Here is a 15,970-nt window from a genome sequence, read left to right as displayed (position 1 = left end):
TGGTTAGGATAAGAGGCCTGAGTTTAATTCCAGGCTCTGCCTCCAATTTGTGTGACCTTGCCTGACCTTGGGCAGGCCCCTGTCTTGCTTTGCTCAGCTGTCCGGGGAGAGTGTTGGACCAGATACCCTCCCAGGGTGCGTCCAAGCCTGCAGGACTGTGGCTGAGGCTCGGGGCTGACGTCTGAGTATTGGAAAAGGGGCTTGGTGGGGTGACGTGGCAGGCGGTGTCTAGGAATTCCCAGTGCACCCCCGTTCTGTCCCCAGAGTGGAGACAACTTGAGATAACACACTCTGTGTGAACGGGGCCACTTTCAAGGCCTCGCAGAGCCCTGGAGTGAATCCTCAGGAGACCCTGGCTCTCTGCTGGTTTGTTAGCTGTGTGACCTTGAGCAAGTTACTTTACATCTCTGAGCTTCAGTTACTCAGTTGTCAAAATGAAACGATAGTAGTGGTGGGATTTGAGGGTTGATGTGAGGATTAAACAAGAAACACGTGAACTGCGTGGTCCCGTGCTGAGCCTGAGTCCCTGTGCTGAGCCTGAGTCCCCGGTCAGAGGAAGCAGCTGCAAGAATACAGACAAAGGCCTGCCGGGAGCAGGGAGCAGGCAGCCCTGAGGGGCGGGGAGAGCTCTGTGGACTCGCGTGTGAGCTCCCCACGGTTTCTGGAGCTTCCCAAAGAACAGGGGGCAGCCCGGCCTCCGCCCCGCTCTGTCGCGTCTCCCCAACGGTGCCGTCGTTCTGCAGCAGAAGCTTCACAGGTGAGAAACCGCCCGACGGCCCCCCACCCTCACACCTCCTGCCTGCAGTTCTCCTGCCACACCCCGGGCCCTTCTGTGGCTGGGACAAGTGGGCCTTTTACTTCGCTCCCTGAACCGCCCAGAATGAGCCAACCGAGGCCCGGAGCCAGGGGCGCGTCTGCCTCCAGGCGGGGGTGGAGGAGGGCAGGGTGCAGCTGCCCTGTGGGCTCTGTGAGGCTGGGGGGGCCGGGCAGGAGCTATTGGGGCATCAGCGCTCGCTGCCCCTTCGTCACAGTCCCGTGACAACCCGGGGAGAGGCGATGCCGTCTCCTCAGGAAGATTTCTGAGGGTTACGGGCAAGCTTTGCAGAGGGGCAGATCCGGGTTCTCGTCCTGGCTCCCTTTCCTTGTTAGCTGTGTGAATTTGGGCAACTTACTTAACCTCTCTGAGCCTCAGTTCCCTCGTCTGTGACGTGGGAATGATATTACCTACCTCTTGGGTTCTTGTGAAGATTATGTGGGGACGGTTTACATAAAACTCCTGGAATGTGAGGAGTTCTTGGTTTGAATTGGGTGCTGCAAAAGGAATGGGCTTTGTAAGGCTCTGTGACGTCACAGAGGGGGCTCCGGTGAGAGGAAGGGCGGGGACAGAGTCCACGGTCCTGCAGCTGTCACCACTGTGCCTTGTGCCCTGACTCCAGGCTGCAGGAGTCTGCGTGTACGGTCCTCGTCTGTCACAGAGAAGCACGGAGGCCGAGAGGAGGCCCCGTTATGAGGAGGACAAGCCGGGAGGCTTGAGGTCAAGGTCAGCCGTGAGGACAGGGCTGTGCTGAGGTCTCGGTCCCGCCCGCAGAGGTGTGCAGGCGAGGGAAACCACGGCAGGGGCGCTGACAGGGACCTTTGCCTTCATCTCATCCAGTCTCTGATTTTGATTGTGGGGAAACTGAGGCTTGGAGAGGGGGAGTCTCGCAGGGCCTGTCAGCACGAGGAGCGGCTGTGCCTGCACCTGTGGGCCTCGCCCTGGCTCTTCCCACTCTCCCCGTGAAGCCCTGAGCAGTTGCTTTCCATCTCGTCTCAAGGCAGAGCACGAGGGAAAACGCCTGGATTGCAGCCACAGGCCGTGGGTCATGGGGAGGAGGGAGCTCCCTGGCCTAGACACCGAGATGGACTGTGGAGGCTGGCCCTCCCACGGCACGGGTCAGAACACTGAGGACCCGGGCCGGGCAAGGATGCCCATCAGGTTGCCCCCTGTTAGGGACCTGCCTCCCAGGCTCAGCTCTTCCAGGTCTGCCAGCTGCGCCTGCTGCTTCTCTCGGGTCGGACATGCCACCTGGCAGCAGGAGAGCCAAAACATGGAGAAATAAACCCAAATGGGCTTGGGAAGGGAGAGCGGCCAGAAAGACACAATCAAAGATAGAAAGACTCAGGGGTTCCTGCTGGGAGCGCAATCCCCTCCCTGGCTTTCTTGCCCGGCCTGGCCCAGTTGGCCCTGCCCTCGCGGAGGAAGGAGACAATAGCCCGCCCGCTGCTCTCAGCTCCATTGGCAACGCTGCGGGTGAAAGAAAGTCAATATTTGCCCGGTGGCAAAGGACGGGAAATAAGTCTGACCTGGGATGGAGGGGGGCCAGTGATTCTGAAAAGGAAGGCTGCAGAGTGTGGGGCCTCCCCCGGGAGCTCTTGACTTCTGAGGAGCCTTCGGATTTACCGCATTAAATAACCCTTTGTATCGCCGTTCGCCTGCACGGCCGGCCTCCCGGCAGCCCTGGTCTCCAATAAATTTCTCCTATTGTTTGGGGCTGACGCCTTCCCAGCTTCCAGCTCCCTGGAGAAATGGGACTTTTGAAGCTTTTGCAGAAAGGCCTTGAAGCAGATGGCCCATTGAGCGGAGCCCAGGCAGAGCCGCGCAGAGGCTGCAAGAAGGCTGCTTCCTTATCTGGGCCTCCAGCCCAGGGAAAGACGTGGAGAAAGTCCTTGGCAGGTCAAGAGAGGCTGTGAATGATTTTTTCCCCTGCCTTTGTGTGGTTATCTTTCCATTTTTCTTCTCTGTGTCCGGCTCCCTTGTTCTCTGGGTCCCGTGGTCAGGGAGGGGCTGGGGGCTGGGGGGTGAAGTCCACAGCCTTCTCCCCACTGAAATGAGATTCTCGAACCCGAGGCAGCTGCTGTCCGCTGTAACGGCATCTATGGTTGCTGCTTGCTGGTGGAATCGTGTCTCAACCGTTTAACAAAGGGGGCGTTTGGAAGCAGAGGCATTTCCAGGTGAGGTCATGGGGCTCCTCTGCAGCCCACGGGCTGGTGTGAGGCACGGGAGGCTTTCCCATCGCAGGGTCATGCTCCTGGCTGGCTTTGATGCCTGCCCCAAAGACCCACAGTGACATTCCTAGAGGTCAGGGCTGCCACCAAGACGGAACCTGGTCCCATGGCTCCCCAATCCATCCGCAGGGCTGCCAGTCCCTGGAGACCAGATAGCGGAGTGACCTCCCCCGTGGGGGCCAGCTTTGCCTCCACTGTGGGCTTGGGGCAGCGTGGGCCACAGGGCGGACGGGAGAAGGAGGCCCTGGCCCGACCTCTGCCCAGTCAGCCCTCCTGCTGGGAGAGACGCTGCAGCCTTGCAGGCCGCTCTGGCAGGGGTCTCTGGAGCCACCCCTCGCAGTGGGGCGGCCAAGGCTGCCAGCTCCGAGCCAGCTTCAACCTGCTCCCACCGCTCGGCTGGGGCTGGGACTGAGGGCAGCTGGCTGCTCGAGACAGATTGCAACCTGTCCCCTTGGCCCCCCAGCGTGGCCCCTGGGTGGAGCACAGCCCAGCTCTGGACTCAGTGGACAGCCAGCATCTGTGTTCCGTGTACTTGAGCGGACCCCAGAGCCTGCCCTGGGACCCCAGCCCATCTTTGGGTGTGTGTGTGTGTGTGTGTGTGTGTGCAGCCTTGCGCCTCAGAGGTGCTCGGCACCGTTGCGCTGTGTTAAGACCTCAGATGCCAGCTCCCGTGGGCCTTTGGCTGAGTTGTTGAAGACCCTCAGCTTCCTCATCTTTAAAATGGAACTAAAATAGTTTGTATGCCTCAGGGTTCACACGAGGATTTAACGTACTCATATTTATATAAAGCTCCAAGAAGAGGAAGTGCCTGGCACAAGACCCTGTAAAGATTTAGCTGTTGTTGTTTCTTAAAACCGAAAGGGACACTTTGGAGATAAAGAAACAGCACGGGAGCTGGGAGTGGGGGGAGGCGAGGGTGGGACTGGATTTGATTAGGGAGGAGCCGGAATCCGGTGACTTCACTGATCGGTTCCTGCGCGTGGCCCCAGGCAAGCTGCTCCTTCCTGTCTCTGGACCTTGTTGTCCCCATTTGAAAATGTGCAGAAAGGTCGCTCTCACCTCCCCCAAGACGTCCTGGGGATCAAGGGAGGTGGGTGATGGTCTGGAAAAGCAGAGGGCCCAGCGGACACACATGCGCCTCCTCTGTCAGCTCTGTGACACGTGTGGCTTCCTGGCTGAGGCTCTGGCCCTGTCGGTCTTTCTACAAATGGCACCAAACCCGGTGGACAGATGTCCCAGTGAGGACGCTGGGGCTCTGGGCTGAATCTGCTGTTTCTCCGTGTCTGCTCCTCCTCGTTTGGCCAGGAAAAGGGATGGCGGTTTTGTGTCCCCAAGTGCTCCTTAGCAGGGGGCTGGAGTGTGTCTGGACGTGGTCTGCAGTTGTACCAGCAGAGAGCAGGAGGACAGGAGGTCATGTCCTTCCAGCTGGGACAGCCTGGCCGGGAGCCCCAGACAGACGGAGGCGATGCCTTCCGGGGATGACAGAAGGGGAGCCCTTCTCTCCTGCCCCCTCGGCCAGGCTGTCTGCAGGGCAGGAGGCGGGGGCTGCCCAGAAGCGGGGCGTTGACTCAGGGTCACGTTCGGCACCCTTCCTGCTGGATGAGTGAAGCACCCCGGTTGGTAGCGCTCTTGTCCCTCCCTCGCCTGCCCCCTTCCTGGGGTGGGAGGGGCACCAGCCTGACCTGCTGACAGTGTTGGGTCGATGATAGACCAAAGGTCTTACGTATTGTCACCAAGGTCCTCTGCCAAGGACCCAGGGATGACCAGGCTGCAGAGCCCCAAGCCAGCAACCAAGGATGCCTACTTCCCCATATCCCCCCGGCTGCCATCTGGGGTGAGTGGCAGGTGGGGAGAGGGGAGGCCACTTCATTTCAGAGTTACTTGGGGTCTTGGAAATGCCACTTCCAGAGCCTTCCTCAGAGCTGTACCCCAATATCATTTTACCAAGAGCCCCAGAGATGAGGTTGGTTTGCCAAGGTCACCGCCAAGGTCAGCTGTGAGCTCATGTCCTAGAGGCCACTATTTCATCCACCCCGTTCCTCGGGCTCCCTAAAGAAGGCCTGAGCTTCGGTCTGGTTCCTGTCTCCTGTGACCTTGGCCTTGACCCCAAATTCCCCAGAATGACATCCCTCAGGAATTTGGAAGGACTTAGGTGGGACAGCGGGGCCAACTTCCTGCGTGTCCTGCGGGAGAGAAGAAGGCTTTTCCCAGGATATTTGGGAGTCCAGGCTGGACTGGGTCTCAGGAGAAGCTTCAGGAAGGAGCCTGGACTGAAGTGACATCCTGGAGCCACAGGCCCTGCTTCGGGCAATTTCTGGATCTCTCCGACCCCCTCACCTCCTCTCTAAGTTGTGATGGACACTTTATTTTACAAGAGTATATAGATGTTTCACTTTTAAAAAAAGCTGTGTTGAGATATAATTCACATCCCATACAGTTCACTCATTTAAAGTACAGAATTTTTTGGTGGTTTTTAGTATAGTGACAGGGTTGTGCGACCACCACCACGGCCCGATTTCAGAACATTTTTTTTCGCCCAAAAGAAAGACTGGACACATCAGTTGTCGTTTCCTAGCCCCGCCCCCCAGCCCTGACCAGCTGCTCATCTACTTCCTGTCTCTGTAAGTTTGTCTGCTCTGGACGTTTCGTACAAATAGAATCATACAATATATGGCCTATTGTGACTGGCTTCTGTCACTCACGTCATGTTTTCAAGGTTCTTCCATGTTGTAGCGTGTGTCATACTTCATTCCTTTTTATTGCTCAATAATATTCCACTGTATGGACATACCACCGTTTATTTATCCATTCTTCAGTTGACGAACATTTGTGTTGGTTTTTGACTGTTAGGGATGATGTTGCTATAAACATTCATGTAATCGTTTTGGAGAGGACGTATGTTTTCGTTTCTCTTGGGTACACACCCAGGAGCGGAGTCGCTGGGTCAAATGGTATATATTTTTTTAAAGTAGCTGTCCTTAGACCTCGTTCTAAGTATTTACATGGTTTATCCCCTTAATTATCACACTGTCCCATGAGGTGGGTTCTATTATTATTCCCATTTTATGGAATGGGGAAACTGAGGCTCAGAGACATCAAATAACTTGACTAATGGAGCAGGACTTGACCCTGACAGCTGGGCCGTGGCTCCTGTACCACCATGTGTCCACATGTGAGTTTAAATGGGACGAGGTCTGAGAGTTCCCAGCCTGTGGTCAGTGCTCAATAAATGTTTGTTGCATCCTGGGAAAGATGACCGGACACCTCATTTCTCCATCTGACCTGCTGTGCAGCTTTAGGACCTTCTCATGTCCCTTTGAGCTGAGTTCAGTTCCCCCTGGATATGAGGCTTCCAATGCGGCATTGGAGAGGCAGGGGACCTGGGGCTCTGGTCGGGGGTGGGAGGTGTCCTGGATTCTGGTTCTGACTCTGTCACTGACCTGGAAAGTAATGTCCCGTGTCTGGGCCTTCGTTTCCCTTTGATCATTCAGGGGCTGGATAAATCATCCCATGGTGCTGCCCAGCTCTCGCCTCCCACGGGAGTTCTGTGCTGTCTCCCCAGCAGCCGGAGCCCCCAGGAGCTAAGCCTGCGCTGGACATCCAGGGCCTCAGGTCACTGTCTGTGTGCTCAGTGACATTTCCCCCTCCCAGGGTGTGGACGGGCGAGTGTGGGGCCGAGTGGGGTGGGGGGTGCGTGGGAGGGAGGGGAGCCCCCACCGCAGTCCTCTGTCCCTCGCGGAGCCCTAGCCATGGGCTGGAGACCATCTTCTGTGATCTGAGCCGGGAAGGAGCCCCCACTCCCCTTGGCGTCCCTTCTCTTGATTCCTGCAGCCCTGGAGTCACTGCACCCGTCAGCTGCCTGCCTGGCCGCTGAGCTTCGGCCCCCTTCCTGGTTTGGGGTTGTTTATGGGAAAGTGCTCGGCGCACGGTGCCCAGAGAGTGTCAGCTGACTCAGAATCGGGCTCGGCGTGTGAGTCAGTCGTCCCCCTAGCTCACTTCTTCCCTCCTTTTTTGGTGAGAGTTAATTGAATTCTCCAAACCCTATCTGGCAGCACCAAGCAGGGCAGCCTCCGCCCCTCCCCGGCTTCCATCCTGCACTTTCCCCGGGTCCTGCTTCCTGGGGTCTGCCGGTCAGAGCTCCCACTGCATTCCAGGGACTGCGCCCACCCGTCACGCAGCGGATAGAGCGTTTAACGCCGTGTGGTGGGGATCTGGAGGGTCTCTATTTTACGGAAGAGGAAGCACGTCCAGGATAGGGATGTGACTTCTCTGAGGTCACTGAGCTGCCAGGCAACAGTGGGAGGATTGGAACAAAGGCTGGCTGGTCCCAAGGCCTGCACCCTGGACTGACAAGAAAGGTGTTGTAAAGGCCCTTTGAGGGGTGCCCAGACCCAGGGAAACTGAGGGGAGTGTCTCTGGGCAGATGGACTCTGAATTCCTCCAGGGCAGGTGTCTGTCACTGTCTCTCATCTCTTTTTACCCCTGCACCGAGCCTGTAGGCATGCTCCTGGGGCCTCGGTCTTCCCATCCTGGAGCAGGGTGTGGCGTTTCTGGCAGACACTGACCCGGAGAGACGGGCGATGGCCCAGCAGCCTGCCTTCCACCGGTGGTACTTTCAGACTCCCCAGGATGGCTGTTCCTGCCTCTGGTACGATGAGCTGGAATTTTGGTCGCCAGCTCACCTCCCCGATGCCTGGTGTCTCACTATTTTTAAGCTCTGTGCGCTGAACGAGCTGCCTGCCGTGACACGTCATCAGCATTCACCTTTGTCTCTGATGAACCTCAGAGCTGAGCTGGGGACGCCCCCCCCAACCGCCATCAGGAGACCAGAGCTGGCTGTTAATCTCATCTGGGTCCAGACTCAGCTCACTGAGTCCTGCCCTGCAGGGTGTCCCCGACTCACCTGGTGGTGGCAGTGCTGTGCGTTCCCGGCCCCTTGGAGCTCGGCCTCTCCCTGCGCTGGCCTTGGCCTTGTTTCCTCCATCCTGCCCTAGCCTTGTCCAAACTCAGGAAATAGCAAAAGTAAAACCACCAAGTCAATGGGTCCTACTTAGTAAGAATTTATGGTGCGTATAGGAACAGTTCATGAACTGGGAGCTTTCAGATTTGCAGACGGGTATGAGGCTCGGGACTTGACGTCGCGGGGTGGCTTATGACGCGGAAAGGAAGAGGTTGTGTCCCCTTTACAACGGCTGCGCGTTGCGGTCGAGGTTTCCCCATCTCGAATTGCTTAAGAGTGAATCTGCAGATTCAATGCAATCTCTATCAAATTCCAATGGCATTTTTCACAGAAATAGAAAAAATAATTCTAAAATTTGTATGGAACCCCAAAAGACTCTGAATAGCCAAAGCAATCTTGAGAAAGACGAGCAAAGCTGCAGGCATCACACACTGATTTCAAACTATTACAAAGCTGTAGTAACCAAAACAGTATGGTGTTGGCGTAAAAACAGACACACAGATCAACGTAATAGAATAGAGAGCCCAGAAATAAACCCATGCATATATGGTCAGTTAATTTATGACAAAGGAGCCAAGAATATACAATAGGGAAAGGACAGTCTCTCCTGAAATGATGTTGAGAAAACTGGACAGCCACATACAAAAGAATGAAACTGGACCCTTATCTTAAACCGTACACTAAAGTCAACTCAGAGTGGAGTAAAGGCTTGAATGTAAGACCTGAAACCATGAAACTCCTAGAAGAAAACATAGGCGGTAAGCTCCTTGACGTCGGTCTTGGCAATGATTTTTTGGATCTCACACACAAAGCAGAGACAACAAAAACAAAAACAAATGTGTGGAATTACATCCAACTAAAAAGCTTCAGCAAAGGAAGCTGTCAGCAACATGAAAGGGCGATCTGCGGAATGGGAGAAAATATCTGCAAGTCATCTGTCTGATAAGGGGTTAGTATCCAAAATCTATAAAGAACTCATACAACTCAATAGCAAATAAAGCAAACAATTCAATTAAAAAACGAGCAGAGGACCTGAACAGACATTTTTCCAAAGAAGATATACAGATGGCCAACAGCTACATGAAAAGATGCTCAGCATCTCTAATCATCAGGGAAATGCAAATCAAACCCACAATGAGCTATCACCTCACACCTGTTAGAATGGCTATTATCAAAACAACAAGAAATAACAAGGGTTGGCAAGGCTGTGGAGAAAAGGGAAACCTTGTGCACTGTTGGTGGGAATGTAAACTGGTGCAGCCCACCATGAAAAACAGTATGGAGATTCCTCAAAAAATAGAACTACCATATGATCCAGCAATTCCACTTCTGGGTATTTACCTGAAGAAAAAGAAAACACTAACTTGAAAAGATATATGCACCCCAACATTCACTGCAGCATTATTTACAATGGCTAAGATATGGAAACAATGTAAGTGTCCATCAAAGGATGAATGGATAAAGAAATTGTGATACCCACGTGCGCGCACACGCATAGGCATACACATAGACAATGGAATATTATTCACCCATAAAAAGGATGAAATTTGGCCATTTGTGACAACGTGGATGGACCTCGAGGGCATTATGCTGAGTGAAATAAGTCAGATAGAGGAAGACAAATACACTATGATCTTTTTTATATGTGAAATCTATAAAAACCAAAACCAAGCTCATAGATACAGAGAACAGACTAGTGGTTGCCAGAGGTGGGGGTGGGGGGTGGGAGAAATGCGTGAAGGGGGTCAGCAAAGAAAAAGAAGAGTGATTATCTCCTACTATTTTTAAGAACATGACTTAAGTTTCCTTTATGATTGTCAGAGGCATTTATAAAAAGTAACCTCGCAAGTTTTGCTTCTGTTCACGAAATAAGCCAGATGCAGTTTTGCTTACGTGGCTTAAATGGTTTTGCCTGCTTGGGGAGTTCTCAAGTCTGGTCTCTATTTTATGTTTAATTTTAATGTCCCCAAGCCATTCCTGCAAGAGTAGTGATGACGTAAAGAGAACCGTGGAGCCCCTCACAAGTAGGGTGGTGGCTTCTTTTTTTTATTTTTTAGGAAGATCAGGCCTGAGCTAACTACTGCCAATCTTCTTCTTTTTGCTGAGGAAGACTGGCCCTGAGCTAACATCGATGCCCATCTTCCTCTACTTTATATGTGGGACGCCTACCACAGCATGGCTTGCCAAGCGGTATCATATCCGAACCGGCGAACCCTGGGCCGCCGAGAAGCGGAACGTGTGAACTTAACCACTGCGCCACTGGGCTGGCCCCTGGGGTGGTGGCTTCTTGTGGACGAACTGCCCAGGCAAATGGGGCCAATTGACAGCAAGGGGTAGGATGGAGATGGCAGAGACCGGAAACTCTCAGGATTGGAAGGGGGACCTTGAAGTTCCTCTAAGCCAGCTGTCTATGACATCCCTTCCAGTAGTGGTCTAACCTCAGCTTGAATACCCCCAATGACAGGACACTCATTACCTTATGAAACCACTGTCTCATTAGGATTTTTGAAAGTGCTGACTATGCAAACATCCTCCCTCATTTTGAGCCTGAATCTATCCTCACCCACCATGAAGAGGGAGTCCCCCCGAGAAGGTCAGTTCAGCTTCTGCCTCCGGCTCTCACTGTGCTGAAGTTGCAGAGGGGGAGCAGAGGAACCCCGGTCACCCGCCCTTTGTGGGGAACCACAGAGTGGCGCCTGGGCAGGGGCGGAGGTGCCTCTGAGCCACGGAGATGTGGTGTGAGCCTTCACTCTGAGGTGACGTTGACAGGGGAAGCGGGGCCACCAGGAAGAGCCTGGATGGCTGTTAGGAGAAACTGGGGTTAGATGCCCCCAGTCCTTCATGCTTCGGGGGTGCGAGGAGCTGGAACAGGTGACAGAAAAATAGACACACTGGAACAGACAAGCTCTGCGTGTGGAGATGGTGAAGTGCTGCTCCCGGTCACCAGCTCCAGGGACGCAGGGTCTGACGGGGCCACACCGGGAATTCCAGTTAAAGCTACAGTTTCCACCAGGGGCCACGGCTCAGGGTGCTGAGCCCTGAGGCCCAGGAGCCCGGGATGCTCACGTGATACCCACCTGTAAACCCTCCCAGCCTGAGGATTTTGCCGGCCGGTCTCCTTCCACTAACTCTGTGACCTTGGGTGAGTCCTTCCTCCCTCTGGCGCTCAGTGTCCTCGGCCGTCAAACATGTTGTGTGCGGACCTTCGGGATGGTTGGGTGGCTGGGCCCTGCAGCTGCGGGATGTCATGCGTGTTGCTGGACGTGCTTCCTCCGGGCAGCTCTGCAGGCAGTGTCGCCATTCGCACAAAGGGGACGCTCTGTGTCCTTTCTGCTCCGCTCTCCTCGGGCCCAGGGTGGGGAGGCTGGTGCCTCGGGCATCTCCCTCCTAGCCAGACGGGGGCCTGTTCTCAAATGTCTGCTGGTGGGTGCAGAACGAGGCTTCAGCTCCCAGGCAAGGGACCCAGGGGACCTTTCCTGCCCTGGGTCAGGCTCTGTGGAGTGCCTCCCAGAAGGTGGGGTCTCTCCAGCCGGGGGCAGTGTTCCCTGTGTGGCTCATCCGCTCCAGGCAGCTGTGGTCCCCGCGCCTTCCAGGGTGGTGGCTGTGAGCGGTGCCGTCATGTCTTGTAGTTGTCACACTCCCCCGGCTGTGCCTCCCAGAACTGTCTCTTGCCTGGACCTGGCCATCGCCCGCCAGGCCCGTCTCTGTCTCCCCTGACACCTGGGCTCCGTGCTCCTCTTCCAGGAAGCCTCTTGAGGGTGGTCCTCCAGGGTTCTCTGTGCCCTCACCCCGTGCTCCCTCAGCGGAGCACCTGCACCTCACGGGGGAGGCTGAGCCCTCGCGGGGCCTGACGTCCTCCCACTGCGCGGCCTCGCTCAAGCTCCTGCCCACAGCCTTGAGCGTGGGACTGCTGGGCAGCTCATAGCTCTTTCTCCTCCACACGGTCTTCCTTCTTTTTATTGAGCTATAATTTAGATTCCACAAAGTGCACAACTTATTATTATTTAAAGAAACTGCCCCTAAGGCTGCCCTGTCCCCTCTGTCACTGCCCACCGCCCTCCAGCCTCCGTGACCACGCATCAGCATCTCTTCTTCCTGCCTTTCGTCCCACCCTGGCTGTCCCTCACTCTCCCTTGCATGTCGTCATCCTCTATGGAGCCTCTAAATGTTGATGTGCCCTGAAGCCCATGTCTGGTTCCCTCCCCACAGGTGACAGTCTGTTCCCCTCCAACCCCACCCCGTGCTGATGACTCCCAGACCCACGGCCCCAACAGCCCCCCACTCCTGAGCCTCACCCCCGCCCCCAGCTGCCTGCTGGACGCAGCTACCTGGATGGCCCACTGGCACGGCTGGGGTTCTGCTGGGTTGCCCTCAGGGTGTCTGGGCAACCTTGGGGCATCTGGCCTCATTGCATCCCGTCCCGGCGTCTGCAGAAGCGGGTGGTGGCTGGAGGAGGAGCACCCAGGCTCTGCTAACCTCCCTGGGGGCGGGGTCAGGCCCTCACACTGAGAACTTGAAAACTCAGGCACAGCTGGAGAGGCCGGGCGATGCTGAGAGACGGACAGCGTGAGTGTCTGGGAGGGCCGAGCCTGGACACAGGGAAGAGCCAGGGACAGTGCAATGGCTCGGAAGAGAGGAGCTGGCCCGCAGTTGGGCCTCAGAAGCTGCTGGGCTGGGCTGAGGGCGTGGGTGGTGAGCACGGTTTTTAAGAGATGCCTGGTGGCCGCACAGGCCTGCATTTTGCCGGGAGGCACACAGAGGGCGCTGAGCTTAACCTGGGCCCTGATGGTGGTTAGCGGAGGCCCGCTGCCTCTCCACACTGCAGCTCCCGTGCTCCTTGCAGCCATTCCAGCCCCAGGCATCCCGTCACGCCTGCACACGTTGTCGCGGAGCCTCGTGACCCCATCAGGCAGGCACGTGCTCATCCTCGTTTTACAGATGGAGCAGCAGGACCCAGCGAGGTCGAGCTGCCTGCCCAATGCCCATGGCAGCTCCGAGACTGACCCTGAGGCCAGTCCGCCCCATGTGGCTGCCCTGGGGGCTTCCTGCCTCCTTGTCCTCAGTGGTGCTGCCTCCTGGGTTTGGATCCATATAGGATTCCAAGTTGGGACTTTCCATTTTGGAATTTTCCCGCATCGTTCCCCTCCTCCAGCCTGTTGGCGTTTTGAGGACATGGTCCGGCCCTGTTTCCTGTGTCTGTTCTGGCCCCGGGTCAGGCAGGGGAACCTTGGCTTCTTTGGGGAGTATAACCGCGCCCCAGGGACTTGCGTGACCCACTTGGGTTTCCCGAGACCACGAGCTGTCAGAGGTGTTGGCGGTGATGGGCATCTCCGTCTGGACAGTGAAAGGCATGTCCTTTTCCCCGGGGCCAGCCCAGTGTCTGGGAGGAGGGAGGCACAGACTGCATCCTCCCAGGCTGACCCCTCCCCGGGCCTGGCTCCCGCCCCCTGCTGAGAGCTTTCTTCTGAGTGCGCCCAGCTCCCAGCTCGGCCCCAGGTGACACGCGCTGCGCCCTGAGGGATCTGCGTGAGTGCCCTCCCCCAAACCCCGCGTAGCCTCAGTTTGCTCATCTGTAAAGTGGGAACAACAGTTCCTGCCTCCCAGGGCTGAGCAGTTGATGCCCTCGGGGGAGGGTCCTTCCTTCCCCTGCGCCCCCACTCTCTGGGCCCAGGGCCTTCCTGAGCCCCTGCTCCCCATTAGACCTGCTAGCTGGGCTGTTTGCTGGGAGGCTGTGGCAGGTTGATCTCTGAGCCTCGGTTGTCCCTCCGCCAATGGGGGCACTCCCGTCAGCTGCATGTCCACGTCCACGGGGCCGAGTCTGCCCGTCTCCCCTCGAGCCGCGTGGGGACGGGCTGAGTCTCGTCCATCTCGTATTCCCGGTGCTGGGCAGGGAGCCTGGCAGAGGCTGGGGAGTAAGTGAAAGTGAGGGTCAAGTGGAAGAGTGGGTTTTTAGATGGTCAGACAGGCCAGGGGTTGTTTTCCAGCTTGGCTATGGTGACAGCGTCTGCCCGCCCCTCATTAACCCAGGCCATGGGCTTCACGCCTTCCACTTGTCTCCTCCTTGCTGAGCAGTCCGAGACAGCAGGCCTGCCCACCCAGACGAGGTCCGCTCAGGCCCTGGGGTGGGAGGGTCTGGCCGTGACAGGCCGCCTCCAGCTTCGGGTCTCTGTCCCCTTCTCTGAGGCGGGAGCTCAGCGGACGGCGCGTGCCCGAGGGAATGGTGCCGCACAGGAGGCCTCCCCCTTCCCGGTTACCTGCTGCCAAGCCCAGCGGCCAGGCTGCTCCTGGACAGGGCCAGCGGGCCTGGCGGGAAATGCAGAGCTAGACAAGACGGCCCACGGGGAGCCGAGTGACTGACGCGGCCGCAGAGACGCGGTCTCTCTGAGAGGAGCCAGCGGACACAGGGAGCATCCTCAGGGTCAGCCGCACACCCTCCCTGGCCCCCTCCTCCTGCACAGCGGGCTGGCGTCAGAGCCCCTGGCCTGGCTCGCACTGCAGCCCTCACGCTGGGGACACAAGGTCTGACTGTGTGCACGATCAGCGTGGGCGCAGCCAGCCCGCCAGGAGGAGGGCCGAGGGAGGAGACGTGTGTGTATTTGGGGTCCACTCTGTAGGGCACATGTGGGACAGCCACCCGCCCTGGTTTGTCACTGAGGAAATGGTCCTGAGACACGACCCCATCGCCCAGGATGCCCGAGCTGGTGTCAGTTCAGACCCAGCCCGTGGTCTGACGTCCACGTTCTCGTCCCCGCCCCACCACACCTGGCGCTGCTTCGGGTCGGAGGTCAAAGACTCCAAACATCTCAGAAGGTCGTGTGTTCTGAGGGACCACCTGGGGGGTGCGGGCCGCTTTCCAAAGGTGGAAAGATGGGGAGAGACGCCAGGTCCTCCGATGCCCAGGCCTCATGCCCCCCCAAGGGACCCCAGGAGGGGACGGGGATGCTGCAGTGCGGCTGGTGGCCCAGGGTGTCCCCCAACTATGAGGCTCTGTGGTCCTGTGAGGTGACTCGCTGTCCAAGCACATGTCACCCCGCTTCCTGGACATGCGCTGTGCCCGAGACCCACCTTCCCTTCCCTGGGGCTTCTCTCGTTCCCGCGGACGGCCGTAGTGCACACACATTTACACGCTTGCTTACACACATGTTCATGGTGCCTGTGCGTGCGTGTTAACACATTCTCTGTGGCTTTCACACACGTGGCGTCACACACACAGGCCCTTCCGGGTCTCCTGCTGTGTCCCTTCGGCCGGGCCTGAGAGCTGCAGAGCAGGCCCCTCCGCTCGGCACCGCGGCCAGCAGACGTGGCTGTTCGAAGTTCGGCTGCACCGCGTGGCTGGTGGAGCGTCAGTGGCTCTGGCCCCATCCCGCCAGGTTGCCCCCCTCCTCCTTTCCAGGCTGTGAGTGTTGGCTCCAGCCTGGGAGTCAGTCAGCCTCGTGGGGGCTGGCTGCTGGGGGGGGTACCCTTGTCTGCGCGGGGGGTGGAGGGGGTGGGGCACCCTAGGTCTCCCCGAGCCGGGCCCCAGGCAGGAAGTGGGGCTGGGGAGGAGGCTGCTGGTTCTGATGTTCCCCTCAGAGCCAGCTAGGGCACCTGCCGCCCGGCCGCGGCTCCCCGCTCCTCCACACCCACTCGCCCGCACACTCACTCACACACACGCTCACACTCACATCAACAGGCGTCTGCTCTCAGCCCAGACCTCTCACCCTGGTCCCCACTGGGCAGAACTCTGCAGACCTAGTGTGTTCAAAGCTTGTAACATTTGGTCAGGAAGAGGCATCCATTTTTCATGGTTTTTAGCTCGAAATGAAGATGCGCATCTGGCATGAAGGGTAACGGGGGACCGTGTTGGGAGTTACCGTGTGTTCCACGTGTGGCAGAGCCGTGATCCTAGTGAATTATGTTGGGAGTCTCTGCTAAGTTCCTCTCCCCCAGCAAATGCTCCCTGGCCGCCGCCGAGACCAGCCCCCC

General features: G+C 57.3%; 1 protein-coding gene across 1 annotated transcript in view; it reads left to right on the top strand.

The window, feature by feature from the left end:
* Positions 1-11,100: 11,100 nt before the first annotated feature.
* Positions 11,101-15,970, top strand: part of SYT2 (synaptotagmin 2) — a 30,393-nt gene continuing 25,523 nt past the window's right edge. The window contains exon 1 of the mRNA XM_046680039.1: positions 11,101-11,147. The gene's annotated coding sequence lies outside the window, so the exon portion shown is untranslated. The remainder of the gene's footprint in view (positions 11,148-15,970) is intronic.

The sequence above is a fragment of the Equus quagga genome, chromosome 12 (genome assembly GCF_021613505.1).
Source record: "Equus quagga isolate Etosha38 chromosome 12, UCLA_HA_Equagga_1.0, whole genome shotgun sequence".
NCBI lineage: Eukaryota > Metazoa > Chordata > Mammalia > Perissodactyla > Equidae > Equus > Equus quagga.
Note: the sequence above shows the minus strand (reverse complement) of the source record. Positions and strands in the feature narration are given on the sequence as shown.